This window comes from Lissotriton helveticus, chromosome 1_2 (assembly GCF_964261635.1).
Source record: "Lissotriton helveticus chromosome 1_2, aLisHel1.1, whole genome shotgun sequence".
In the NCBI taxonomy this organism is placed as follows: domain Eukaryota; kingdom Metazoa; phylum Chordata; class Amphibia; order Caudata; family Salamandridae; genus Lissotriton; species Lissotriton helveticus.
The window spans coordinates 337,136,520-337,161,826 of NC_136058.1; the positions used below are offsets into that span (position 1 = coordinate 337,136,520).

Sequence of the window (25,307 nt, forward strand, 5' to 3'; positions counted from 1 at the left end):
GTTAATCTAGACTAATGCCCTACCTAATCTTGAAGTTACATTTCCCACCAATGGGAAACCAAAGATATACAATTTTTGGGAGTTATTGCATGTCTAATGCAAGATTAATTGCCATATTATGAGATCCAATGCAATAATCCTGCAAAAATTACTCGTTTTCGCCCAACGTGGGGCTCGAACCCACGACCCTGAGATTAAGAGTCTCATGCTCTACCGACTGAGCTAGCCGGGCTCCCTCTTTAAAGTAGTATGCAAACTGATCGTTTTTCATTAAGAAAACCAGTTCCTGGAAATTCCTCAACTCTTGTTTTTCAAGGAACTTATCATTTATAGATCCCTCAGTGGACAGAGTGTCAAGTAAAATGAGACAAAATTGAAATGGAAGTTGTGGAAATGTCATTGTGAGATTGCATAAGAACTCAAATTGCTCTCACAAGCTAACGAATACCTAAACCCTTTTGATAAAACCCCTTTAGTTGTTATGATGTGACCATATATGAAAGCCATCTGTGATTTATCTGTTCTTACTATGCAACAAGCTTGGCAATGACAAGTTAAAAATAAAATGTATGTACATTTTAGAATGGAGAATGCGGGCATCGATCCCGCTACCTCTCGCATGCTAAGCGAGCGCTCTACCATTTGAGCTAATTCCCCTGTGTGCTCCCTCAGAATAACATTTCAAAAGTAATGTTAATGCCTTCCACACTTTATTTGACGTCAAATTGCCCATTACATGAGTGTTCAGTTCACTCCTAACTGATGCCTTACCTCCACTTAGGGGATGTTTTACAGTTCAGGTTGGCCTGTTTAGTACTTGAATAGGAGTAATATCGCTGTATGTTAATCTAGACTAATGCCCTACCTAATCTTGAAGTTACATTTCCCACCAATGGGAAACCAAAGATATACAATTTTTGGGAGTTATTGCATGTCTAATGCAAGATTAATTGCCATATTATGAGATCCAATGCAATAATCCTGCAAAAATTACTCGTTTTCGCCCAACGTGGGGCTCGAACCCACGACCCTGAGATTAAGAGTCTCATGCTCTACCGACTGAGCTAGCCGGGCTCCCTCTTTAAAGTAGTATGCAAACTGATCGTTTTTCATTAAGAAAACCAGTTCCTGGATATTCCTCAACTCTTGTTTTTCAAGGAACTTATCATTTATAGATCCCTCAGTGGACCATATATGAAAGCCATCTGTGATTTATCTGTTCTTACTATGCAACAAGCTTGGCAATGACCAGTTAAAAATAAAATGTATGTACATTTTAGAATGGAGAATGCGGGCATCAATCCCGCTACCTCTCGCATGCTAAGCGAGCGCTCTACCATTTGAGCTACTTCCCCTGTGTGCTCCCTCAGAATAACATTTCAAAAGTAATGTTAATGCCTACGACACTTTATTTGACGTCAAATTGCCCATTACATGAGTGTTCAGTTCACTCCTAACTGATGCCTTACCTCCACTTAGGGGATGTTTTACAGTTCAGGTTGGCCTGTTTAGTACTTGAATAGGAGTAATATCGCTGACTAATGCCCTACCTAATCTTGAAGTTACATTTCCCACCAATGGGAAACCAAAGATATACAATTTTTGGGAGTTATTGCATGTCTAATGCAAGATTAATTGCCATATTATGAGATCCAATGCAATAATCCTGCAAAAATTACTCGTTTTCACCCAACGTGGGGCTCGAACCCACGACCCTGAGATTAAGAGTCTCATGCTCTACCGACTGAGCTAGCCGGGCTCCCTCTTTAAAGTAGAATGCAAACTGATCGTTTTTCATTAAGAAAACCAGTTCCTGGATATTCCTCAACTCTTGTTTTTCAAGGAACTTATCATTTATAGATCCCTCAGTGGACAGAGTGTCAAGTAAAAGGAGACAAAATTGAAATGGAAGTTGTGGAAATGTCATTGTGAGATTGCATAAGAACTCAAATTGCTCTCACAAGCTAACGAATACCTAAACCCTTTTGATAAAACCCCTTTAGTTGTTATGATGTGACCATATATGAAAGCCATCTGTGATTTATCTGTTCTTACTATGCAACAAGCTTGGCAATGACAAGTTAAAAATAAAATGTATGTACATTTTAGAATGGAGAATGCGGGCATCGATCCCGCTACCTCTCGCATGCTAAGCGAGCGCTCTACCATTTGAGCTAATTCCCCTTGTGTGCTCCCTCAGAATAACATTTCAAAAGTAATGTTAATGCCTTCCACACTTTATTTGACGTCAAATTACCCATTACGTGAGTGTTCAGTTCACTCCTAACTGATGCCTTACCTCCACTTAGGGGATGTTTTACAGTTCAGGTTGGCCTGTTTAGTACTTGAATAGGAGTAATATCGCTGTATGTTAATCTAGACTAATGCCCTACCTAATCTTGAAGTTACATTTCCCACCAATGGGAAACCAAAGATATACAATTTTTGGGAGTTATTGCATGTCTAATGCAAGATTAATTGCCATATTATGAGATCCAATGCAATAATCCTGCAAAAATTACTCATTTTCGCCCAACGTGGGGCTCGAACCCACGACCCTGAGATTAAGAGTCTCATGCTCTACCGACTGAGCTAGCCGGGCTCCCTCTTTAAAGTAGTATGCAAACTGATCGTTTTTCATTAAGAAAACCAGTTCCTGGATATTCCTCAACTCTTGTTTTTCAAGGAACTTATCATTTATAGATCCCTCAGTGGACCATATATGAAAGCCATCTTTGATTTATCTGTTCTTACTATGCAACAAGCTTGGCAATGACAAGTTAAAAATAAAATGTATTTACATTTTAGAATGGAGAATGCGGGCATCAATCCCGCTACCTCTCGCATGCTAAGCGAGCGCTCTACCATTTGAGATAATTCCCCTGTGTGCTCCCTCAGCATAACATTTCAAAAGTAATGTTAATGCCTACGACACTTTATTTGACGTCAAATTGCCCATTACATGAGTGTTCAGTTCACTCCTAACTGATGCCTTACCTCCACTTAGGGGATGTTTTACAGTTCAGGTTGGCCTGTTTAGTACTTGAATAGGAGTAATATCGCTGACTAATGCCCTACCTAATCTTGAAGTTACATTTCCCACCAATGGGAAACCAAAGATACACAATTTTTGGGAGTTATTGCATGTCTAATGCAAGATTAATTGCCATATTATGAGATCCAATGCAATAATCCTGCAAAAATTACTCGTTTTCGCCCAACGTGGGGCTCAAACCCACGACCCTGAGATTAAGAGTCTCATGCTCTACCGACTGAGCTTGCCGGGCTCCCTCTTTAAAGTAGAATGCAAACTGATCGTTTTTCATTAAGAAAACCAGTTCCTGGATATTCCTCAACTCTTGTTTTTCAAGGAACTTATCATTTATAGATCCCTCAGTGGACAGAGTGTCAAGTAAAATGAGACAAAATTGAAATGGAAGTTGTGGAAATGTCATTGTGAGATTGCATAAGAACTCAAATTGCTCTCACAAGCTAACGAATACCTAAACCCTTTTGATAAAACCCCTTTAGTTGTTATGATGTGACCATATATGAAAGCCATCTGTGATTTATCTGTTCTTACTATGCAACAAGCCTGGCAATGACAAGTTAAAAATAAAATGTATGTACATTTTAGAATGGAGAATGCGGGCATCGATCCCGCTACCTCTCGCATGCTAAGCAAGCGCTCTACCATTTGAGCTAATTCCCCTGTGTGCTCCCTCAGAATAACATTTCAAAAGTAATGTTAATGCCTACGACACTTTATTTGACGTCAAATTGCCCATTACATGAGTGTTCAGTTCACTCCTAACTGATGCCTTACCTTCACTTAGGGGATGTTTTACAGTTCAGGTTGGCCTGTTAAGTACTTGAATAGGAGTAATATCGCTGTATGTTAATCTAGACTAATGCCCTACCTAATCTTGAAGTTACATTTCCCACCAATGGGAAACCAAAGATATACAATTTTTGGGAGTTATTGCATGTCTAATGCAAGATTAATTGCCATATTATGAGATCCAATGCAATAATCCTGCAAAAATTAATCGTTTTCGCCCAACGTGGGGCACTAACCCACGAACCTGAGATTAAGAGTCTCATGCTCTACCGACTGAGCTAGCCGGGCTCCCTCTTTAAAGTAGTATGCAAACTGATCGTTTTTCATTAAGAAAACCAGATCCTGGATATTCCTCAACTCTTGTTTTTCAAGGAACTTATCATTTATAGATCCCTCAGTGGACCATATATGAAAGCCATCTGTGATTTATCTGTTCTTACTATGCAACAAGCTTGGCAATGACAAGTTAAAAATAAAAAGTATGTACATTTTAGAATGGAGAATGCGGGCATCAATCCCGCTACCTCTCGCATGCTAAGCGAGCGCTCTACCATTTGAGCTAATTCCCCTGTATGCTCCCTCAGAATAACATTTCAAAAGTAATGTTAATGCCTACGACACTTTATTTGACGTCAAATTGCCCATTACATGAGTGTTCAGTTCACTCCTAACTGATGCCTTACCTCCACTTAGGGGATGTTTTACAGTTCAGGTTGGCCTGTTTAGTACTTGAATAGGAGTAATATCGCTGACTAATGCCCTACCTAATCTTGAAGTTACATTTCCCACCAATGGGAAACCAAAGATACACAATTTTTGGGAGTTATTGCATGTCTAATGCAAGATTAATTGCCATATTATGAGATCCAATGCAATAATCCTGCAAAAATTACTCGTTTTCGCACAACGTGGGGCTCGAACCCACGACCCTGAGATTAAGAGTCTCATGCTCTACCGACTGAGCTAGCCGGGCTCCCTCTTTAAAGTAGAATGCAAACTGATCATTTTTCATTAAGAAAACCAGTTCCTGGATATTCCTCAACTCTTGTTTTTCAAGGAACTTATCATTTATAGATCCCTCAGTGGACAGAGTGTCAAGTAAAAGGAGATAAAATTGAAATGGAAGTTGTGGAAATGTCATTGTGAGATTGCATAAGAACTCAAATTGCTCTCACAAGCTAACGAATACCTAAACCCTTTTGATAAAACCCCTTTAGTTGTTATGATGTGACCATATATGAAAGCCATCTGTGATTTATCTGTTCTTACTATGCAACAAGCTTGGCAATGACAAGTTAAAAACTAAAATGTATGTACATTTTAGAATGGAGAATGCGGGCATCGATCCCGCTACCTCTCGCATGCTAAGCGAGCGCTCTACCATTTGAGCTAATTCCCCTGTGTGCTCCCTCAGAATAACATTTCAAAAGTAATGTTAATGCCTTCCACACTTTATTTGACGTCAAATTGCCCATTACATGAGTGTTCAGTTCACTCCTAACTGATGCCTTACCTCCACTTAGGGGATGTTTTACAGTTCAGGTTGGCCTGTTTAGTACTTGAATAGGAGTAATATCGCTGTATGTTAATCTAGACTAATGCCCTACCTAATCTTGAAGTTACATTTCCCACCAATGGGAAACCAAAGATATACAATTTTTGGGAGTTATTGCATGTCTAATGCAAGATTAATTGCCATATTATGAGATCCAATGCAATAATCCTGCAAAAATTACTCGTTTTCGCCCAACGTGGGGCTCGAACCCACGACCCTGAGATTAAGAGTCTCATGCTCTACCGACTGAGCTAGCCGGGCTCCCTCTTTAAAGTAGTATGCAAACTGATCGTTTTTCATTAAGAAAACCAGTTCCTGGATATTCCTCAACTCTTGTTTTTCAAGGAACTTATCATTTATAGATCCCTCAGTGGACCATATATGAAAGCCATCTGTGATTTATCTGTTCTTACTATGCAACAAGCTTGGCAATGACCAGTTAAAAATAAAATGTATGTACATTTTAGAATGGAGAATGCGGGCATCAATCCCGCTACCTCTCGCATGCTAAGCGAGCGCTCTACCATTTGAGCTACTTCCCCTGTGTGCTCCCTCAGAATAACATTTCAAAAGTAATGTTAATGCCTACGACACTTTATTTGACGTCAAATTGCCCATTACATGAGTGTTCAGTTCACTCCTAACTGATGCCTTACCTCCACTTAGGGGATGTTTTACAGTTCAGGTTGGCCTGTTTAGTACTTGAATAGGAGTAATATCGCTGACTAATGCCCTACCTAATCTTGAAGTTACATTTCCCACCAATGGGAAACCAAAGATATACAATTTTTGGGAGTTATTGCATGTCTAATGCAAGATTAATTGCCATATTATGAGATCCAATGCAATAATCCTGCAAAAATTACTCGTTTTCACCCAACGTGGGGCTCGAACCCACGACCCTGAGATTAAGAGTCTCATGCTCTACCGACTGAGCTAGCCGGGCTCCCTCTTTAAAGTAGAATGCAAACTGATCGTTTTTCATTAAGAAAACCAGTTCCTGGATATTCCTCAACTCTTGTTTTTCAAGGAACTTATCATTTATAGATCCCTCAGTGGACAGAGTGTCAAGTAAAAGGAGACAAAATTGAAATGGAAGTTGTGGAAATGTCATTGTGAGATTGCATAAGAACTCAAATTGCTCTCACAAGCTAACGAATACCTAAACCCTTTTGATAAAACCCCTTTAGTTGTTATGATGTGACCATATATGAAAGCCATCTGTGATTTATCTGTTCTTACTATGCAACAAGCTTGGCAATGACAAGTTAAAAATAAAATGTATGTACATTTTAGAATGGAGAATGCGGGCATCGATCCCGCTACCTCTCGCATGCTAAGCGAGCGCTCTACCATTTGAGCTAATTCCCCTGTGTGCTCCCTCAGAATAACATTTCAAAAGTAATGTTAATGCCTTCCACACTTTATTTGACGTCAAATTACCCATTACGTGAGTGTTCAGTTCACTCCTAACTGATGCCTTACCTCCACTTAGGGGATGTTTTACAGTTCAGGTTGGCCTGTTTAGTACTTGAATAGGAGTAATATCGCTGTATGTTAATCTAGACTAATGCCCTACCTAATCTTGAAGTTACATTTCCCACCAATGGGAAACCAAAGATATACAATTTTTGGGAGTTATTGCATGTCTAATGCAAGATTAATTGCCATATTATGAGATCCAATGCAATAATCCTGCAAAAATTACTCGTTTTCGCCCAACGTGGGGCTCGAACCCACGACCCTGAGATTAAGAGTCTCATGCTCTACCGACTGAGCTAGCCGGGCTCCCTCTTTAAAGTAGTATGCAAACTGATCGTTTTTCATTAAGAAAACCAGTTCCTGGATATTCCTCAACTCTTGTTTTTCAAGGAACTTATCATTTATAGATCCCTCAGTGGACCATATATGAAAGCCATCTGTGATTTATCTGTTCTTACTATGCAACAAGCTTGGCAATGACAAGTTAAAAATAAAATGTATTTACATTTTAGAATGGAGAATGCGGGCATCAATCCCGCTACCTCTCGCATGCTAAGCGAGCGCTCTACCATTTGAGATAATTCCCCTGTGTGCTCCCTCAGAATAACATTTCAAAAGTAATGTTAATGCCTACGACACTTTATTTGACGTCAAATTGCCCATTACATGAGTGTTCAGTTCACTCCTAACTGATGCCTTACCTCCACTTAGGGGATGTTTTACAGTTCAGGTTGGCCTGTTTAGTACTTGAATAGGAGTAATATCGCTGACTAATGCCCTACCTAATCTTGAAGTTACATTTCCCACCAATGGGAAACCAAAGATATACAATTTTTGGGAGTTATTGCATGTCTAATGCAAGATTAATTGCCATATTATGAGATCCAATGCAATAATCCTGCAAAAATTACTCGTTTTCGCCCAACGTGGGGCTCAAACCCATGACCCTGAGATTAAGAGTCTCATGCTCTACCGACTGAGCTTGCCGGGCTCCCTCTTTAAAGTAGAATGCAAACTGATCGTTTTTCATTAAGAAAACCAGTTCCTGGATATTCCTCAACTCTTGTTTTTCAAGGAACTTATCATTTATAGATCCCTCAGTGGACAGAGTGTCAAGTAAAATGAGACAAAATTGAAATGGAAGTTGTGGAAATGTCATTGTGAGATTGCATAAGAACTCAAATTGCTCTCACAAGCTAACGAATACCTAAACCCTTTTGATAAAACCCCTTTAGTTGTTATGATGTGACCATATATGAAAGCCATCTGTGATTTATCTGTTCTTACTATGCAACAAGCCTGGCAATGACAAGTTAAAAATAAAATGTATGTACATTTTAGAATGGAGAATGCGGGCATCGATCCCGCTACCTCTCGCATGCTAAGCAAGCGCTCTACCATTTGAGCTAATTCCCCTGTGTGCTCCCTCAGAATAACATTTCAAAAGTAATGTTAATGCCTACGACACTTTATTTGACGTCAAATTGCCCGTTACATGAGTGTTCAGTTCACTCCTAACTGATGCCTTACCTTCACTTAGGGGATGTTTTACAGTTCAGGTTGGCCTGTTAAGTACTTGAATAGGAGTAATATCGCTGTATGTTAATCTAGACTAATGCCCTACCTAATCTTGAAGTTACATTTCCCACCAATGGGAAACCAAAGATATACAATTTTTGGGAGTTATTGCATGTCTAATGCAAGATTAATTGCCATATTATGAGATCCAATGCAATAATCCTGCAAAAATTAATCGTTTTCGCCCAACGTGGGGCACTAACCCACGAACCTGAGATTAAGAGTCTCATGCTCTACCGACTGAGCTAGCCGGGCTCCCTCTTTAAAGTAGTATGCAAACTGATCGTTTTTCATTAAGAAAACCAGATCCTGGATATTCCTCAACTCTTGTTTTTCAAGGAACTTATCATTTATAGATCCCTCAGTGGACCATATATGAAAGCCATCTGTGATTTATCTGTTCTTACTATGCAACAAGCTTGGCAATGACAAGTTAAAAATAAAATGTATGTACATTTTAGAATGGAGAATGCGGGCATCAATCCCGCTACCTCTCGCATGCTAAGCGAGCGCTCTACCATTTGAGCTAATTCCCCTGTGTGCTCCCTCAGAATAACATTTCAAAAGTAATGTTAATGCCTACGACACTTTATTTGACGTCAAATTGCCCATTACATGAGTGTTCAGTTCACTCCTAACTGATGCCTTACCTCCACTTAGGGGATGTTTTACAGTTCAGGTTGGCCTGTTTAGTACTTGAATAGGAGTAATATCGCTGACTAATGCCCTACCTAATCTTGAAGTTACATTTCCCACCAATGGGAAACCAAAGATACACAATTTTTGGGAGTTATTGCATGTCTAATGCAAGATTAATTGCCATATTATGAGATCCAATGCAATAATCCTGCAAAAATTACTCGTTTTCGCACAACGTGGGGCTCGAACCCACGACCCTGAGATTAAGAGTCTCATGCTCTACCGACTGAGCTAGCCGGGCTCCCTCTTTAAAGTAGAATGCAAACTGATCATTTTTCATTAAGAAAACCAGTTCCTGGATATTCCTCAACTCTTGTTTTTCAAGGAACTTATCATTTATAGATCCCTCAGTGGACAGAGTGTCAAGTAAAAGGAGACAAAATTGAAATGGAAGTTGTGGAAATGTCATTGTGAGATTGCATAAGAACTCAAATTGCTCTCACAAGCTAACGAATACCTAAACCCTTTTGATAAAACCCCTTTAGTTGTTATGATGTGACCATATATGAAAGCCATCTGTGATTTATCTGTTCTTACTATGCAACAAGCTTGGCAATGACAAGTTAAAAATAAAATGTATGTACATTTTAGAATGGAGAATGCGGGCATCGATCCCGCTACCTCTCGCATGCTAAGCGAGCGCTCTACCATTTGAGCTAATTCCCCTGTGTGCTCCCTCAGAATAACATTTCAAAAGTAATGTTAATGCCTTCCACACTTTATTTGACGTCAAATTGCCCATTACATGAGTGTTCAGTTCACTCCTAACTGATGCCTTACCTCCACTTAGGGGATGTTTTACAGTTCAGGTTGGCCTGTTTAGTACTTGAATAGGAGTAATATCGCTGTATGTTAATCTAGACTAATGCCCTACCTAATCTTGAAGTTACATTTCCCACCAATGGGAAACCAAAGATATACAATTTTTGGGAGTTATTGCATGTCTAATGCAAGATTAATTGCCATATTATGAGATCCAATGCAATAATCCTGCAAAAATTACTCGTTTTCGCCCAACGTGGGGCTCGAACCCACGACCCTGAGATTAAGAGTCTCATGCTCTACCGACTGAGCTAGCCGGGCTCCCTCTTTAAAGTAGTATGCAAACTGATCGTTTTTCATTAAGAAAACCAGTTCCTGGATATTCCTCAACTCTTGTTTTTCAAGGAACTTATCATTTATAGATCCCTCAGTGGACCATATATGAAAGCCATCTGTGATTTATCTGTTCTTACTATGCAACAAGCTTGGCAATGACCAGTTAAAAATAAAATGTATGTACATTTTAGAATGGAGAATGCGGGCATCAATCCCGCTACCTCTCGCATGCTAAGCGAGCGCTCTACCATTTGAGCTACTTCCCCTGTGTGCTCCCTCAGAATAACATTTCAAAAGTAATGTTAATGCCTACGACACTTTATTTGACGTCAAATTGCCCATTACATGAGTGTTCAGTTCACTCCTAACTGATGCCTTACCTCCACTTAGGGGATGTTTTACAGTTCAGGTTGGCCTGTTTAGTACTTGAATAGGAGTAATATCGCTGACTAATGCCCTACCTAATCTTGAAGTTACATTTCCCACCAATGGGAAACCAAAGATATACAATTTTTGGGAGTTATTGCATGTCTAATGCAAGATTAATTGCCATATTATGAGATCCAATGCAATAATCCTGCAAAAATTACTCGTTTTCACCCAACGTGGGGCTCGAACCCACGACCCTGAGATTAAGAGTCTCATGCTCTACCGACTGAGCTAGCCGGGCTCCCTCTTTAAAGTAGAATGCAAACTGATCGTTTTTCATTAAGAAAACCAGTTCCTGGATATTCCTCAACTCTTGTTTTTCAAGGAACTTATCATTTATAGATCCCTCAGTGGACAGAGTGTCAAGTAAAAGGAGACAAAATTGAAATGGAAGTTGTGGAAATGTCATTGTGAGATTGCATAAGAACTCAAATTGCTCTCACAAGCTAACGAATACCTAAACCCTTTTGATAAAACCCCTTTAGTTGTTATGATGTGACCATATATGAAAGCCATCTGTGATTTATCTGTTCTTACTATGCAACAAGCTTGGCAATGACAAGTTAAAAATAAAATGTATGTACATTTTAGAATGGAGAATGCGGGCATCGATCCCGCTACCTCTCGCATGCTAAGCGAGCGCTCTACCATTTGAGCTAATTCCCCTTGTGTGCTCCCTCAGAATAACATTTCAAAAGTAATGTTAATGCCTTCCACACTTTATTTGACGTCAAATTACCCATTACGTGAGTGTTCAGTTCACTCCTAACTGATGCCTTACCTCCACTTAGGGGATGTTTTACAGTTCAGGTTGGCCTGTTTAGTACTTGAATAGGAGTAATATCGCTGTATGTTAATCTAGACTAATGCCCTACCTAATCTTGAAGTTACATTTCCCACCAATGGGAAACCAAAGATATACAATTTTTGGGAGTTATTGCATGTCTAATGCAAGATTAATTGCCATATTATGAGATCCAATGCAATAATCCTGCAAAAATTACTCATTTTCGCCCAACGTGGGGCTCGAACCCACGACCCTGAGATTAAGAGTCTCATGCTCTACCGACTGAGCTAGCCGGGCTCCCTCTTTAAAGTAGTATGCAAACTGATCGTTTTTCATTAAGAAAACCAGTTCCTGGATATTCCTCAACTCTTGTTTTTCAAGGAACTTATCATTTATAGATCCCTCAGTGGACCATATATGAAAGCCATCTTTGATTTATCTGTTCTTACTATGCAACAAGCTTGGCAATGACAAGTTAAAAATAAAATGTATTTACATTTTAGAATGGAGAATGCGGGCATCAATCCCGCTACCTCTCGCATGCTAAGCGAGCGCTCTACCATTTGAGATAATTCCCCTGTGTGCTCCCTCAGCATAACATTTCAAAAGTAATGTTAATGCCTACGACACTTTATTTGACGTCAAATTGCCCATTACATGAGTGTTCAGTTCACTCCTAACTGATGCCTTACCTCCACTTAGGGGATGTTTTACAGTTCAGGTTGGCCTGTTTAGTACTTGAATAGGAGTAATATCGCTGACTAATGCCCTACCTAATCTTGAAGTTACATTTCCCACCAATGGGAAACCAAAGATATACAATTTTTGGGAGTTATTGCATGTCTAATGCAAGATTAATTGCCATATTATGAGATCCAATGCAATAATCCTGCAAAAATTACTCGTTTTCGCCCAACGTGGGGCTCGAACCCACGACCCTGAGATTAAGAGTCTCATGCTCTACCGACTGAGCTAGCCGGGCTCCCTCTTTAAAGTAGTATGCAAACTGATCGTTTTTCATTAAGAAAACCAGTTCCTGGATATTCCTCAACTCTTGTTTTTCAAGGAACTTATCATTTATAGATCCCTCAGTGGACAGAGTGTCAAGTAAAATGAGACAAAATTGAAATGGAAGTTGTGGAAATGTCATTGTGAGATTGCATAAGAACTCAAATTGCTCTCACAAGCTAACGAATACCTAAACCCTTTTGATAAAACCCCTTTAGTTGTTATGATGTGACCATATATGAAAGCCATCTGTGATTTATCTGTTCTTACTATGCAACAAGCTTGGCAATGACAAGTTAAAAATAAAATGTATGTACATTTTAGAATGGAGAATGCGGGCATCGATCCCGCTACCTCTCGCATGCTAAGCGAGCGCTCTACCATTTGAGCTAATTCCCCTGTGTGCTCCCTCAGAATAACATTTCAAAAGTAATGTTAATGCCTTCCACACTTTATTTGACGTCAAATTGCCCATTACATGAGTGTTCAGTTCACTCCTAACTGATGCCTTACCTCCACTTAGGGGATGTTTTACAGTTCAGGTTGGACTGTTTAGTACTTGAATAGGAGTAATATCGCTGTATGTTAATCTAGACTAATGCCCTACCTAATCTTGAAGTTACATTTCCCACCAATGGGAAACCAAAGATATACAATTTTTGGGAGTTATTGCATGTCTAATGCAAGATTAATTGCCATATTATGAGATCCAATGCAATAATCCTGCAAAAATTACTCGTTTTCGCCCAACGTGGGGCTCGAACCCACGACCCTGAGATTAAGAGTCTCATGCTCTACCGACTGAGCTAGCCGGGCTCCCTCTTTAAAGTAGTATGCAAACTGATCGTTTTTCATTAAGAAAACCAGTTCCTGGAAATTCCTCAACTCTTGTTTTTCAAGGAACTTATCATTTATAGATCCCTCAGTGGACAGAGTGTCAAGTAAAATGAGACAAAATTGAAATGGAAGTTGTGGAAATGTCATTGTGAGATTGCATAAGAACTCAAATTGCTCTCACAAGCTAACGAATACCTAAACCCTTTTGATAAAACCCCTTTAGTTGTTATGATGTGACCATATATGAAAGCCATCTGTGATTTATCTGTTCTTACTATGCAACAAGCTTGGCAATGACAAGTTAAAAATAAAATGTATGTACATTTTAGAATGGAGAATGCGGGCATCGATCCCGCTACCTCTCGCATGCTAAGCGAGCGCTCTACCATTTGAGCTAATTCCCCTGTGTGCTCCCTCAGAATAACATTTCAAAAGTAATGTTAATGCCTTCCACACTTTATTTGACGTCAAATTGCCCATTACATGAGTGTTCAGTTCACTCCTAACTGATGCCTTACCTCCACTTAGGGGATGTTTTACAGTTCAGGTTGGCCTGTTTAGTACTTGAATAGGAGTAATATCGCTGTATGTTAATCTAGACTAATGCCCTACCTAATCTTGAAGTTACATTTCCCACCAATGGGAAACCAAAGATATACAATTTTTGGGAGTTATTGCATGTCTAATGCAAGATTAATTGCCATATTATGAGATCCAATGCAATAATCCTGCAAAAATTACTCGTTTTCGCCCAACGTGGGGCTCGAACCCACGACCCTGAGATTAAGAGTCTCATGCTCTACCGACTGAGCTAGCCGGGCTCCCTCTTTAAAGTAGTATGCAAACTGATCGTTTTTCATTAAGAAAACCAGTTCCTGGATATTCCTCAACTCTTGTTTTTCAAGGAACTTATCATTTATAGATCCCTCAGTGGACCATATATGAAAGCCATCTGTGATTTATCTGTTCTTACTATGCAACAAGCTTGGCAATGACCAGTTAAAAATAAAATGTATGTACATTTTAGAATGGAGAATGCGGGCATCAATCCCGCTACCTCTCGCATGCTAAGCGAGCGCTCTACCATTTGAGCTACTTCCCCTGTGTGCTCCCTCAGAATAACATTTCAAAAGTAATGTTAATGCCTACGACACTTTATTTGACGTCAAATTGCCCATTACATGAGTGTTCAGTTCACTCCTAACTGATGCCTTACCTCCACTTAGGGGATGTTTTACAGTTCAGGTTGGCCTGTTTAGTACTTGAATAGGAGTAATATCGCTGACTAATGCCCTACCTAATCTTGAAGTTACATTTCCCACCAATGGGAAACCAAAGATATACAATTTTTGGGAGTTATTGCATGTCTAATGCAAGATTAATTGCCATATTATGAGATCCAATGCAATAATCCTGCAAAAATTACTCGTTTTCACCCAACGTGGGGCTCGAACCCACGACCCTGAGATTAAGAGTCTCATGCTCTACCGACTGAGCTAGCCGGGCTCCCTCTTTAAAGTAGAATGCAAACTGATCGTTTTTCATTAAGAAAACCAGTTCCTGGATATTCCTCAACTCTTGTTTTTCAAGGAACTTATCATTTATAGATCCCTCAGTGGACAGAGTGTCAAGTAAAAGGAGACAAAATTGAAATGGAAGTTGTGGAAATGTCATTGTGAGATTGCATAAGAACTCAAATTGCTCTCACAAGCTAACGAATACCTAAACCCTTTTGATAAAACCCCTTTAGTTGTTATGATGTGACCATATATGAAAGCCATCTGTGATTTATCTGTTCTTACTATGCAACAAGCTTGGCAATGACAAGTTAAAAATAAAATGTATGTACATTTTAGAATGGAGAATGCGGGCATCGATCCCGCTACCTCTCGCATGCTAAGCGAGCGCTCTACCATTTGAGCTAATTCCCCTTGTGTGCTCCCTCAGAATAACATTTCAAAAGTAATGTTAATGCCTTCCACACTTTATTTGACGTCAAATTACCCATTACGTGAGTGTTCAGTTCACTCCTAACTGATGCCTTACCTCCACTTAGGGGATGTTTTACAGTTCAGGTTGGCCTGTTTAGTACTTGAATAGGAGTAATATCGCTGTATGTTAATCTAGACTAATGCCCTACCTAATCTTGAAGTTACATTTCCCACCAATGGGAAACCAAAGATATACAATTTTTGGGAGTTATTGCATGTCTAATGCAAGATTAATTGCCATATTATGAGATCCAATGCAATAATCCTGCAAAAATTACTCATTTTCGCCCAACGTGGGGCTCGAACCCACGACCCTGAGATTAAGAGTCTCATGCTCTACCGACTGAGCTAGCCGGGCTCCCTCTTTAAAGTAGTATGCAAACTGATCGTTTTTCATTAAGAAAACCAGTTCCTGGATATTCCTCAACTCTTGTTTTTCAAGGAACTTATCATTTATAGATCCCTCAGTGGACCATATATGAAAGCCATCTTTGATTTATCTGTTCTTACTATGCAACAAGCTTGGCAATGACAAGTTAAAAATAAAATGTATTTACATTTTAGAATGGAGAATGCGGGCATCAATCCCGCTACCTCTCGCATGCTAAGCGAGCGCTCTACCATTTGAGATAATTCCCCTGTGTGCTCCCTCAGCATAACATTTCAAAAGTAATGTTAATGCCTACGACACTTTATTTGACGTCAAATTGCCCATTACATGAGTGTTCAGTTCACTCCTAACTGATGCCTTACCTCCACTTAGGGGATGTTTTACAGTTCAGGTTGGCCTGTTTAGTACTTGAATAGGAGTAATATCGCTGACTAATGCCCTACCTAATCTTGAAGTTACATTTCCCACCAATGGGAAACCAAAGATACACAATTTTTGGGAGTTATTGCATGTCTAATGCAAGATTAATTGCCATATTATGAGATCCAATGCAATAATCCTGCAAAAATTACTCGTTTTCGCACAACGTGGGGCTCGAACCCACGACCCTGAGATTAAGAGTCTCATGCTCTACCGACTGAGCTAGCCGGGCTCCCTCTTTAAAGTAGAATGCAAACTGATCATTTTTCATTAAGAAAACCAGTTCCTGGATATTCCTCAACTCTTGTTTTTCAAGGAACTTATCATTTATAGATCCCTCAGTGGACAGAGTGTCAAGTAAAAGGAGACAAAATTGAAATGGAAGTTGTGGAAATGTCATTGTGAGATTGCATAAGAACTCAAATTGCTCTCACAAGCTAACGAATACCTAAACCCTTTTGATAAAACCCCTTTAGTTGTTATGATGTGACCATATATGAAAGCCATCTGTGATTTATCTGTTCTTACTATGCAACAAGCTTGGCAATGACAAGTTAAAAATAAAATGTATGTACATTTTAGAATGGAGAATGCGGGCATCGATCCCGCTACCTCTCGCATGCTAAGCGAGCGCTCTACCATTTGAGCTAATTCCCCTGTGTGCTCCCTCAGAATAACATTTCAAAAGTAATGTTAATGCCTTCCACACTTTATTTGACGTCAAATTGCCCATTACATGAGTGTTCAGTTCACTCCTAACTGATGCCTTACCTCCACTTAGGGGATGTTTTACAGTTCAGGTTGGCCTGTTTAGTACTTGAATAGGAGTAATATCGCTGTATGTTAATCTAGACTAATGCCCTACCTAATCTTGAAGTTACATTTCCCACCAATGGGAAACCAAAGATATACAATTTTTGGGAGTTATTGCATGTCTAATGCAAGATTAATTGCCATATTATGAGATCCAATGCAATAATCCTGCAAAAATTACTCGTTTTCGCCCAACGTGGGGCTCGAACCCACGACCCTGAGATTAAGAGTCTCATGCTCTACCGACTGAGCTAGCCGGGCTCCCTCTTTAAAGTAGTATGCAAACTGATCGTTTTTCATTAAGAAAACCAGTTCCTGGATATTCCTCAACTCTTGTTTTTCAAGGAACTTATCATTTATAGATCCCTCAGTGGACCATATATGAAAGCCATCTGTGATTTATCTGTTCTTACTATGCAACAAGCTTGGCAATGACCAGTTAAAAATAAAATGTATGTACATTTTAGAATGGAGAATGCGGGCATCAATCCCGCTACCTCTCGCATGCTAAGCGAGCGCTCTACCATTTGAGCTACTTCCCCTGTGTGCTCCCTCAGAATAACATTTCAAAAGTAATGTTAATGCCTACGACACTTTATTTGACGTCAAATTGCCCATTACATGAGTGTTCAGTTCACTCCTAACTGATGCCTTACCTCCACTTAGGGGATGTTTTACAGTTCAGGTTGGCCTGTTTAGTACTTGAATAGGAGTAATATCGCTGACTAATGCCCTACCTAATCTTGAAGTTACATTTCCCACCAATGGGAAACCAAAGATATACAATTTTTGGGAGTTATTGCATGTCTAATGCAAGATTAATTGCCATATTATGAGATCCAATGCAATAATCCTGCAAAAATTACTCGTTTTCACCCAACGTGGGGCTCGAACCCACGACCCTGAGATTAAGAGTCTCATGCTCTACCGACTGAGCTAGCCGGGCTCCCTCTTTAAAGTAGAATGCAAACTGATCGTTTTTCATTAAGAAAACCAGTTCCTGGATATTCCTCAACTCTTGTTTTTCAAGGAACTTATCATTTATAGATCCCTCAGTGGACAGAGTGTCAAGTAAAAGGAGACAAAATTGAAATGGAAGTTGTGGAAATGTCATTGTGAGATTGCATAAGAACTCAAATTGCTCTCACAAGCTAACGAATACCTAAACCCTTTTGATAAAACCCCTTTAGTTGTTATGATGTGACCATATATGAAAGCCATCTGTGATTTATCTGTTCTTACTATGCAACAAGCTTGGCAATGACAAGTTAAAAATAAAATGTATGTACATTTTAGAATGGAGAATGCGGGCATCGATCCCGCTACCTCTCGCATGCTAAGCAAGCGCTCTACCATTTGAGCTAATTCCCCTTGTGTGCTCCCTCAGAATAACATTTCAAAAGTAATGTTAATGCCTTCCACACTTTATTTGACGTCAAATTACCCATTACGTGAGTGTTCAGTTCACTCCTAACTGATGCCTTACCTCCACTTAGGGGATGTTTTACAGTTCAGGTTGGCCTGTTTAGTACTTGAATAGGAGTAATATCGCTGTATGTTAATCTAGACTAATGCCCTACCTAATCTTGAAGTTACATTTCCCACCAATGGGAAACCAAAGATATACAATTTTTGGGAGTTATTGCATGTCTAATGCAAGATTAATTGCCATATTATGAGATCCAATGCAATAATCCTGCAAAAATTACTCATTTTCGCCCAACGTGGGGCTCGAACCCACGACCCTGAGATTAAGAGTCTCATGCTCTACCGACTGAGCTAGCCGGGCTCCCTCTTTAAAGTAGTATGCAAACTGATCGTTTTTCATTAAGAAAACCAGTTCCTGGATATTCCTCAACTCTTGTTTTTCAAGGAACTTATCATTTATAGATCCCTCAGTGGACCATATATGAAAGCCATCTTTGATTTATCTGTTCTTACTATGCAACAAGCTTGGCAATGACAAGTTAAAAATAAAATGTATTTACATTTTAGAATGGAGAATGCGGGCATCAATCCCGCTACCTCTCGCATGCTAAGCGAGCGCTCTACCATTTGAGATAATTCCCCTGTGTGCTCCCTCAGCATAACATTTCAAAAGTAATGTTAATGCCTACGACACTTTATTTGACGTCAAATTGCCCATTACATGAGTGTTCAGTTCACTCCTAACTGATGCCTTACCTCCACTTAGGGGATGTTTTACAGTTCAGGTTGGCCTGTTTAGTACTTGAATAGGAGTAATATCGCTGACTAATGCCCTACCTAATCTTGAAGTTACATTTCCCACCAATGGGAAACCAAAGATATACAATTTTTGGGAGTTATTGCATGTCTAATGCAAGATTAATTGCCATATTATGAGATCCAATGCAATAATCCTGCAAAAATTACTCGTTTTCGCCCAACGTGGGGCTCGAACCCACGACCCTGAGATTAAGAGTCTCATGCTCTACCGACTGAGCTAGCCGGGCTCCCTCTTTAAAGTAGTATGCAAACTGATCGTTTTTCATTAAGAAAACCAGTTCCTGGATATTCCTCAACTCTTGTTTTTCAAGGAACTTATCATTTATAGATCCCTCAGTGGACAGAGTGTCAAGTAAAATGAGACAAAATTGAAATGGAAGTTGTGGAAATGTCATTGTGAGATTGCATAAGAACTCAAATTGCTCTCACAAGCTAACGAATACCTAAACCCTTTTGATAAAACCCCTTTAGTTGTTATGATGTGACCATATATGAAAGCCATCTGTGATTTATCTGTTCTTACTATGCAACAAGCTTGGCAATGACAAGTTAAAAATAAAATGTATGTACATTTTAGAATGGAGAATGCGGGCATCGATCCCGCTACCTCTCGCATGCTAAGCGAGCGCTCTACCATTTGAGCTAATTCCCCTGTGTGCTCCCTCAGAATAACATTTCAAAAGTAATGTTAATGCCTTCCACACTTTATTTGACGTCAAATTGCCCATTACATGAGTGTTCAGTTCACTCCTAACTGATGCCTTACCTCCACTTAGGGGATGTTTTACAGTTCAGGTTGGACTGTTTAGTACTTGAATAGGAGTAATATCGCTGTATGTTAATCTAGACTAATGCCCTACCTAATCTTGAAGTTACATTTCCCACCAATGGGAAACCAAAGATATACAATTTTTGGGAGTTATTGCATGTCTAATGCAAGATTAATTGCCATATTATGAGATCCAATGCAATAATCCTGCAAAAATTACTCGTTTTCACCCAACGTGGGGCTCGAACCCACGACCCTGAGATTAAGAGTCTCATGCTCTACCGACTGAGCTAGCCGGGCTCCCTCTTTAAAGTAGTATGCAAACTGATCGTTTTTCATTAAGAAAACCAGTTCCTGGAAATTCCTCAACTCTTGTTTTTCAAGGAACTTATCATTTATAGATCCCTCAGTGGACAGAGTGTCAAGTAAAATGAGACAAAATTGAAATGGAAGTTGTGGAAATGTCATTGTGAGATTGCATAAGAACTCAAATTGCTCTCACAAGCTAACGAATACCTAAACCCTTTTGCTAAAACCCCTTTAGTTGTTATGATGTGACCATATATGAAAGCCATCTGTGATTTATCTGTTCTTACTATGCAACAAGCTTGGCAATGACAAGTTAAAAATAAAATGTATGTACATTTTAGAATGGAGAATGCGGGCATCGATCCCGCTACCTCTCGCATGCTAAGCGAGCGCTCTACCATTTGAGCTAATTCCCCTGTGTGCTCCCTCAGAATAACATTTCAAAAGTAATGTTAATGCCTTCCACACTTTATTTGACGTCAAATTGCCCATTACATGAGTGTTCAGTTCACTCCTAACTGATGCCTTACCTCCACTTAGGGGATGTTTTACAGTTCAGGTTGGCCTGTTTAGTACTTGAATAGGAGTAATATCGCTGTATGTTAATCTAGACTAATGCCCTACCTAATCTTGAAGTTACATTTCCCACCAATGGGAAACCAAAGATATACAATTTTTGGGAGTTATTGCATGTCTAATGCAAGATTAATTGCCATATTATGAGATCCAATGCAATAATCCTGCAAAAATTACTCGTTTTCGCCCAACGTGGGGCTCGAACCCACGACCCTGAGATTAAGAGTCTCATGCTCTACCGACTGAGCTAGCCGGGCTCCCTCTTTAAAGTAGTATGCAAACTGATCGTTTTTCATTAAGAAAACCAGTTCCTGGATATTCCTCAACTCTTGTTTTTCAAGGAACTTATCATTTATAGATCCCTCAGTGGACCATATATGAAAGCCATCTGTGATTTATCTGTTCTTACTATGCAACAAGCTTGGCAATGACCAGTTAAAAATAAAATGTATGTACATTTTAGAATGGAGAATGCGGGCATCAATCCCGCTACCTCTCGCATGCTAAGCGAGCGCTCTACCATTTGAGCTACTTCCCCTGTGTGCTCCCTCAGAATAACATTTCAAAAGTAATGTTAATGCCTACGACACTTTATTTGACGTCAAATTGCCCATTACATGAGTGTTCAGTTCACTCCTAACTGATGCCTTACCTCCACTTAGGGGATGTTTTACAGTTCAGGTTGGCCTGTTTAGTACTTGAATAGGAGTAATATCGCTGACTAATGCCCTACCTAATCTTGAAGTTACATTTCCCACCAATGGGAAACCAAAGATATACAATTTTTGGGAGTTATTGCATGTCTAATGCAAGATTAATTGCCATATTATGAGATCCAATGCAATAATCCTGCAAAAATTACTCGTTTTCACCCAACGTGGGGCTCGAACCCACGACCCTGAGATTAAGAGTCTCATGCTCTACCGACTGAGCTAGCCGGGCTCCCTCTTTAAAGTAGAATGCAAACTGATCGTTTTTCATTAAGAAAACCAGTTCCTGGATATTCCTCAACTCTTGTTTTTCAAGGAACTTATCATTTATAGATCCCTCAGTGGACAGAGTGTCAAGTAAAAGGAGACAAAATTGAAATGGAAGTTGTGGAAATGTCATTGTGAGATTGCATAAGAACTCAAATTGCTCTCACAAGCTAACGAATACCTAAACCCTTTTGATAAAACCCCTTTAGTTGTTATGATGTGACCATATATGAAAGCCATCTGTGATTTATCTGTTCTTACTATGCAACAAGCTTGGCAATGACAAGTTAAAAATAAAATGTATGTACATTTTAGAATGGAGAATGCGGGCATCGATCCCGCTACCTCTCGCATGCTAAGCGAGCGCTCTACCATTTGAGCTAATTCCCCTGTGTGCTCCCTCAGAATAACATTTCAAAAGTAATGTTAATGCCTTCCACACTTTATTTGACGTCAAATTGCCCATTACATGAGTGTTCAGTTCACTCCTAACTGATGCCTTACCTCCACTTAGGGGATGTTTTACAGTTCAGGTTGGCCTGTTTAGTACTTGAATAGGAGTAATATCGCTGTATGTTAATCTAGACTAATGCCCTACCTAATCTTGAAGTTACATTTCCCACCAATGGGAAACCAAAGATATACAATTTTTGGGAGTTATTGCATGTCTAATGCAAGATTAATTGCCATATTATGAGATCCAATGCAATAATCCTGCAAAAATTACTCGTTTTCGCCCAACGTGGGGCTCGAACCCACGACCCTGAGATTAAGAGTCTCATGCTCTACCGACTGAGCTAGCCGGGCTCCCTCTTTAAAGTAGTATGCAAACTGATCGTTTTTCATTAAGAAAACCAGTTCCTGGATATTCCTCAACTCTTGTTTTTCAAGGAACTTATCATTTATAGATCCCTCAGTGGACCATATATGAAAGCCATCTGTGATTTATCTGTTCTTACTATGCAACAAGCTTGGCAATGACCAGTTAAAAATAAAATGTATGTACATTTTAGAATGGAGAATGCGGGCATCAATCCCGCTACCTCTCGCATGCTAAGCGAGCGCTCTACCATTTGAGCTACTTCCCCTGTGTGCTCCCTCAGAATAACATTTCAAAAGTAATGTTAATGCCTACGACACTTTATTTGACGTCAAATTGCCCATTACATGAGTGTTCAGTTCACTCCTAACTGATGCCTTACCTCCACTTAGGGGATGTTTTACAGTTCAGGTTGGCCTGTTTAGTACTTGAATAGGAGTAATATCGCTGACTAATGCCCTACCTAATCTTGAAGTTACATTTCCCACCAATGGGAAACCAAAGATATACAATTTTTGGGAGTTATTGCATGTCTAATGCAAGATTAATTGCCATATTATGAGATCCAATGCAATAATCCTGCAAAAATTACTCGTTTTCACCCAACGTGGGGCTCGAACCCACGACCCTGAGATTAAGAGTCTCATGCTCTACCGACTGAGCTAGCCGGGCTCCCTCTTTAAAGTAGAATGCAAACTGATCGTTTTTCATTAAGAAAACCAGTTCCTGGATATTCCTCAACTCTTGTTTTTCAAGGAACTTATCATTTATAGATCCCTCAGTGGACAGAGTGTCAAGTAAAAGGAGACAAAATTGAAATGGAAGTTGTGGAAATGTCATTGTGAGATTGCATAAGAACTCAAATTGCTCTCACAAGCTAACGAATACCTAAACCCTTTTGATAAAACCCCTTTAGTTGTTATGATGTGACCATATATGAAAGCCATCTGTGATTTATCTGTTCTTACTATGCAACAAGCTTGGCAATGACAAGTTAAAAATAAAATGTATGTACATTTTAGAATGGAGAATGCGGGCATCGATCCCGCTACCTCTCGCATGCTAAGCGAGCGCTCTACCATTTGAGCTAATTCCCCTTGTGTGCTCCCTCAGAATAACATTTCAAAAGTAATGTTAATGCCTTCCACACTTTATTTGACGTCAAATTACCCATTACGTGAGTGTTCAGTTCACTCCTAACTGATGCCTTACCTCCACTTAGGGGATGTTTTACAGTTCAGGTTGGCCTGTTTAGTACTTGAATAGGAGTAATATCGCTGTATGTTAATCTAGACTAATGCCCTACCTAATCTTGAAGTTACATTTCCCACCAATGGGAAACCAAAGATATACAATTTTTGGGAGTTATTGCATGTCTAATGCAAGATTAATTGCCATATTATGAGATCCAATGCAATAATCCTGCAAAAATTACTCATTTTCGCCCAACGTGGGGCTCGAACCCACGACCCTGAGATTAAGAGTCTCATGCTCTACCGACTGAGCTAGCCGGGCTCCCTCTTTAAAGTAGTATGCAAACTGATCGTTTTTCATTAAGAAAACCAGTTCCTGGATATTCCTCAACTCTTGTTTTTCAAGGAACTTATCATTTATAGATCCCTCAGTGGACCATATATGAAAGCCATCTTTGATTTATCTGTTCTTACTATGCAACAAGCTTGGCAATGACAAGTTAAAAATAAAATGTATTTACATTTTAGAATGGAGAATGCGGGCATCAATCCCGCTACCTCTCGCATGCTAAGCGAGCGCTCTACCATTTGAGATAATTCCCCTGTGTGCTCCCTCAGCATAACATTTCAAAAGTAATGTTAATGCCTACGACACTTTATTTGACGTCAAATTGCCCATTACATGAGTGTTCAGTTCACTCCTAACTGATGCCTTACCTCCACTTAGGGGATGTTTTACAGTTCAGGTTGGCCTGTTTAGTACTTGAATAGGAGTAATATCGCTGACTAATGCCCTACCTAATCTTGAAGTTACATTTCCCACCAATGGGAAACCAAAGATATACAATTTTTGGGAGTTATTGCATGTCTAATGCAAGATTAATTGCCATATTATGAGATCCAATGCAATAATCCTGCAAAAATTACTCGTTTTCGCCCAACGTGGGGCTCGAACCCACGACCCTGAGATTAAGAGTCTCATGCTCTACCGACTGAGCTAGCCGGGCTCCCTCTTTAAAGTAGTATGCAAACTGATCGTTTTTCATTAAGAAAACCAGTTCCTGGATATTCCTCAACTCTTGTTTTTCAAGGAACTTATCATTTATAGATCCCTCAGTGGACAGAGTGTCAAGTAAAATGAGACAAAATTGAAATGGAAGTTGTGGAAATGTCATTGTGAGATTGCATAAGAACTCAAATTGCTCTCACAAGCTAACGAATACCTAAACCCTTTTGATAAAACCCCTTTAGTTGTTATGATGTGACCATATATGAAAGCCATCTGTGATTTATCTGTTCTTACTATGCAACAAGCTTGGCAATGACAAGTTAAAAATAAAATGTATGTACATTTTAGAATGGAGAATGCGGGCATCGATCCCGCTACCTCTCGCATGCTAAGCGAGCGCTCTACCATTTGAGCTAATTCCCCTGTGTGCTCCCTCAGAATAACATTTCAAAAGTAATGTTAATGCCTTCCACACTTT

General features: G+C 39.6%; 44 non-coding genes across 44 annotated transcripts; all 44 read right to left on the reverse strand.

Annotated features, from left to right (window-relative positions):
- Nucleotides 1-159: 159 nt before the first annotated feature.
- On the reverse strand, nucleotides 160-232 carry TRNAK-CUU (transfer RNA lysine (anticodon CUU)). Its single transcript has one exon. It is a non-coding gene; the product is annotated as a tRNA-Lys (tRNA).
- A 352-nt stretch (nucleotides 233-584) lies between these two features.
- Nucleotides 585-657, reverse strand: TRNAA-AGC (transfer RNA alanine (anticodon AGC)). Its single transcript has one exon. It is a non-coding gene; the product is annotated as a tRNA-Ala (tRNA).
- Nucleotides 658-1,001: 344 nt separating this feature from the next.
- TRNAK-CUU (transfer RNA lysine (anticodon CUU)) lies at nucleotides 1,002-1,074 on the reverse strand. Its single transcript has one exon. It is a non-coding gene; the product is annotated as a tRNA-Lys (tRNA).
- A 612-nt stretch (nucleotides 1,075-1,686) lies between these two features.
- TRNAK-CUU (transfer RNA lysine (anticodon CUU)) lies at nucleotides 1,687-1,759 on the reverse strand. Its single transcript has one exon. It is a non-coding gene; the product is annotated as a tRNA-Lys (tRNA).
- Nucleotides 1,760-2,111: 352 nt separating this feature from the next.
- TRNAA-AGC (transfer RNA alanine (anticodon AGC)) lies at nucleotides 2,112-2,184 on the reverse strand. The gene has a single exon. It is a non-coding gene; the product is annotated as a tRNA-Ala (tRNA).
- Nucleotides 2,185-2,529: 345 nt separating this feature from the next.
- On the reverse strand, nucleotides 2,530-2,602 carry TRNAK-CUU (transfer RNA lysine (anticodon CUU)). The gene has a single exon. It is a non-coding gene; the product is annotated as a tRNA-Lys (tRNA).
- A 2,139-nt stretch (nucleotides 2,603-4,741) lies between these two features.
- Nucleotides 4,742-4,814, reverse strand: TRNAK-CUU (transfer RNA lysine (anticodon CUU)). Its single transcript has one exon. It is a non-coding gene; the product is annotated as a tRNA-Lys (tRNA).
- A 353-nt stretch (nucleotides 4,815-5,167) lies between these two features.
- TRNAA-AGC (transfer RNA alanine (anticodon AGC)) lies at nucleotides 5,168-5,240 on the reverse strand. Its single transcript has one exon. It is a non-coding gene; the product is annotated as a tRNA-Ala (tRNA).
- A 344-nt stretch (nucleotides 5,241-5,584) lies between these two features.
- Nucleotides 5,585-5,657, reverse strand: TRNAK-CUU (transfer RNA lysine (anticodon CUU)). The gene has a single exon. It is a non-coding gene; the product is annotated as a tRNA-Lys (tRNA).
- Nucleotides 5,658-6,269: 612 nt separating this feature from the next.
- TRNAK-CUU (transfer RNA lysine (anticodon CUU)) lies at nucleotides 6,270-6,342 on the reverse strand. Its single transcript has one exon. It is a non-coding gene; the product is annotated as a tRNA-Lys (tRNA).
- Nucleotides 6,343-6,694: 352 nt separating this feature from the next.
- TRNAA-AGC (transfer RNA alanine (anticodon AGC)) lies at nucleotides 6,695-6,767 on the reverse strand. The gene has a single exon. It is a non-coding gene; the product is annotated as a tRNA-Ala (tRNA).
- A 344-nt stretch (nucleotides 6,768-7,111) lies between these two features.
- Nucleotides 7,112-7,184, reverse strand: TRNAK-CUU (transfer RNA lysine (anticodon CUU)). Its single transcript has one exon. It is a non-coding gene; the product is annotated as a tRNA-Lys (tRNA).
- A 2,139-nt stretch (nucleotides 7,185-9,323) lies between these two features.
- Nucleotides 9,324-9,396, reverse strand: TRNAK-CUU (transfer RNA lysine (anticodon CUU)). Its single transcript has one exon. It is a non-coding gene; the product is annotated as a tRNA-Lys (tRNA).
- A 352-nt stretch (nucleotides 9,397-9,748) lies between these two features.
- Nucleotides 9,749-9,821, reverse strand: TRNAA-AGC (transfer RNA alanine (anticodon AGC)). Its single transcript has one exon. It is a non-coding gene; the product is annotated as a tRNA-Ala (tRNA).
- A 344-nt stretch (nucleotides 9,822-10,165) lies between these two features.
- On the reverse strand, nucleotides 10,166-10,238 carry TRNAK-CUU (transfer RNA lysine (anticodon CUU)). Its single transcript has one exon. It is a non-coding gene; the product is annotated as a tRNA-Lys (tRNA).
- Nucleotides 10,239-10,850: 612 nt separating this feature from the next.
- Nucleotides 10,851-10,923, reverse strand: TRNAK-CUU (transfer RNA lysine (anticodon CUU)). Its single transcript has one exon. It is a non-coding gene; the product is annotated as a tRNA-Lys (tRNA).
- Nucleotides 10,924-11,275: 352 nt separating this feature from the next.
- On the reverse strand, nucleotides 11,276-11,348 carry TRNAA-AGC (transfer RNA alanine (anticodon AGC)). The gene has a single exon. It is a non-coding gene; the product is annotated as a tRNA-Ala (tRNA).
- Nucleotides 11,349-11,693: 345 nt separating this feature from the next.
- On the reverse strand, nucleotides 11,694-11,766 carry TRNAK-CUU (transfer RNA lysine (anticodon CUU)). The gene has a single exon. It is a non-coding gene; the product is annotated as a tRNA-Lys (tRNA).
- Nucleotides 11,767-12,378: 612 nt separating this feature from the next.
- On the reverse strand, nucleotides 12,379-12,451 carry TRNAK-CUU (transfer RNA lysine (anticodon CUU)). The gene has a single exon. It is a non-coding gene; the product is annotated as a tRNA-Lys (tRNA).
- A 352-nt stretch (nucleotides 12,452-12,803) lies between these two features.
- TRNAA-AGC (transfer RNA alanine (anticodon AGC)) lies at nucleotides 12,804-12,876 on the reverse strand. The gene has a single exon. It is a non-coding gene; the product is annotated as a tRNA-Ala (tRNA).
- Nucleotides 12,877-13,220: 344 nt separating this feature from the next.
- Nucleotides 13,221-13,293, reverse strand: TRNAK-CUU (transfer RNA lysine (anticodon CUU)). The gene has a single exon. It is a non-coding gene; the product is annotated as a tRNA-Lys (tRNA).
- A 352-nt stretch (nucleotides 13,294-13,645) lies between these two features.
- On the reverse strand, nucleotides 13,646-13,718 carry TRNAA-AGC (transfer RNA alanine (anticodon AGC)). The gene has a single exon. It is a non-coding gene; the product is annotated as a tRNA-Ala (tRNA).
- A 344-nt stretch (nucleotides 13,719-14,062) lies between these two features.
- TRNAK-CUU (transfer RNA lysine (anticodon CUU)) lies at nucleotides 14,063-14,135 on the reverse strand. Its single transcript has one exon. It is a non-coding gene; the product is annotated as a tRNA-Lys (tRNA).
- A 612-nt stretch (nucleotides 14,136-14,747) lies between these two features.
- On the reverse strand, nucleotides 14,748-14,820 carry TRNAK-CUU (transfer RNA lysine (anticodon CUU)). The gene has a single exon. It is a non-coding gene; the product is annotated as a tRNA-Lys (tRNA).
- Nucleotides 14,821-15,172: 352 nt separating this feature from the next.
- TRNAA-AGC (transfer RNA alanine (anticodon AGC)) lies at nucleotides 15,173-15,245 on the reverse strand. The gene has a single exon. It is a non-coding gene; the product is annotated as a tRNA-Ala (tRNA).
- A 345-nt stretch (nucleotides 15,246-15,590) lies between these two features.
- On the reverse strand, nucleotides 15,591-15,663 carry TRNAK-CUU (transfer RNA lysine (anticodon CUU)). Its single transcript has one exon. It is a non-coding gene; the product is annotated as a tRNA-Lys (tRNA).
- Nucleotides 15,664-16,275: 612 nt separating this feature from the next.
- On the reverse strand, nucleotides 16,276-16,348 carry TRNAK-CUU (transfer RNA lysine (anticodon CUU)). Its single transcript has one exon. It is a non-coding gene; the product is annotated as a tRNA-Lys (tRNA).
- A 352-nt stretch (nucleotides 16,349-16,700) lies between these two features.
- On the reverse strand, nucleotides 16,701-16,773 carry TRNAA-AGC (transfer RNA alanine (anticodon AGC)). Its single transcript has one exon. It is a non-coding gene; the product is annotated as a tRNA-Ala (tRNA).
- A 344-nt stretch (nucleotides 16,774-17,117) lies between these two features.
- Nucleotides 17,118-17,190, reverse strand: TRNAK-CUU (transfer RNA lysine (anticodon CUU)). The gene has a single exon. It is a non-coding gene; the product is annotated as a tRNA-Lys (tRNA).
- Nucleotides 17,191-17,802: 612 nt separating this feature from the next.
- On the reverse strand, nucleotides 17,803-17,875 carry TRNAK-CUU (transfer RNA lysine (anticodon CUU)). Its single transcript has one exon. It is a non-coding gene; the product is annotated as a tRNA-Lys (tRNA).
- A 770-nt stretch (nucleotides 17,876-18,645) lies between these two features.
- TRNAK-CUU (transfer RNA lysine (anticodon CUU)) lies at nucleotides 18,646-18,718 on the reverse strand. Its single transcript has one exon. It is a non-coding gene; the product is annotated as a tRNA-Lys (tRNA).
- Nucleotides 18,719-19,330: 612 nt separating this feature from the next.
- Nucleotides 19,331-19,403, reverse strand: TRNAK-CUU (transfer RNA lysine (anticodon CUU)). The gene has a single exon. It is a non-coding gene; the product is annotated as a tRNA-Lys (tRNA).
- Nucleotides 19,404-19,755: 352 nt separating this feature from the next.
- On the reverse strand, nucleotides 19,756-19,828 carry TRNAA-AGC (transfer RNA alanine (anticodon AGC)). Its single transcript has one exon. It is a non-coding gene; the product is annotated as a tRNA-Ala (tRNA).
- A 344-nt stretch (nucleotides 19,829-20,172) lies between these two features.
- Nucleotides 20,173-20,245, reverse strand: TRNAK-CUU (transfer RNA lysine (anticodon CUU)). The gene has a single exon. It is a non-coding gene; the product is annotated as a tRNA-Lys (tRNA).
- Nucleotides 20,246-20,597: 352 nt separating this feature from the next.
- TRNAA-AGC (transfer RNA alanine (anticodon AGC)) lies at nucleotides 20,598-20,670 on the reverse strand. Its single transcript has one exon. It is a non-coding gene; the product is annotated as a tRNA-Ala (tRNA).
- A 344-nt stretch (nucleotides 20,671-21,014) lies between these two features.
- On the reverse strand, nucleotides 21,015-21,087 carry TRNAK-CUU (transfer RNA lysine (anticodon CUU)). Its single transcript has one exon. It is a non-coding gene; the product is annotated as a tRNA-Lys (tRNA).
- A 612-nt stretch (nucleotides 21,088-21,699) lies between these two features.
- TRNAK-CUU (transfer RNA lysine (anticodon CUU)) lies at nucleotides 21,700-21,772 on the reverse strand. The gene has a single exon. It is a non-coding gene; the product is annotated as a tRNA-Lys (tRNA).
- Nucleotides 21,773-22,124: 352 nt separating this feature from the next.
- On the reverse strand, nucleotides 22,125-22,197 carry TRNAA-AGC (transfer RNA alanine (anticodon AGC)). The gene has a single exon. It is a non-coding gene; the product is annotated as a tRNA-Ala (tRNA).
- A 344-nt stretch (nucleotides 22,198-22,541) lies between these two features.
- TRNAK-CUU (transfer RNA lysine (anticodon CUU)) lies at nucleotides 22,542-22,614 on the reverse strand. Its single transcript has one exon. It is a non-coding gene; the product is annotated as a tRNA-Lys (tRNA).
- Nucleotides 22,615-23,226: 612 nt separating this feature from the next.
- TRNAK-CUU (transfer RNA lysine (anticodon CUU)) lies at nucleotides 23,227-23,299 on the reverse strand. Its single transcript has one exon. It is a non-coding gene; the product is annotated as a tRNA-Lys (tRNA).
- A 352-nt stretch (nucleotides 23,300-23,651) lies between these two features.
- TRNAA-AGC (transfer RNA alanine (anticodon AGC)) lies at nucleotides 23,652-23,724 on the reverse strand. Its single transcript has one exon. It is a non-coding gene; the product is annotated as a tRNA-Ala (tRNA).
- Nucleotides 23,725-24,069: 345 nt separating this feature from the next.
- TRNAK-CUU (transfer RNA lysine (anticodon CUU)) lies at nucleotides 24,070-24,142 on the reverse strand. Its single transcript has one exon. It is a non-coding gene; the product is annotated as a tRNA-Lys (tRNA).
- Nucleotides 24,143-24,754: 612 nt separating this feature from the next.
- TRNAK-CUU (transfer RNA lysine (anticodon CUU)) lies at nucleotides 24,755-24,827 on the reverse strand. The gene has a single exon. It is a non-coding gene; the product is annotated as a tRNA-Lys (tRNA).
- Nucleotides 24,828-25,179: 352 nt separating this feature from the next.
- TRNAA-AGC (transfer RNA alanine (anticodon AGC)) lies at nucleotides 25,180-25,252 on the reverse strand. Its single transcript has one exon. It is a non-coding gene; the product is annotated as a tRNA-Ala (tRNA).
- Between the last annotated feature and the right edge of the window lie 55 nt (nucleotides 25,253-25,307).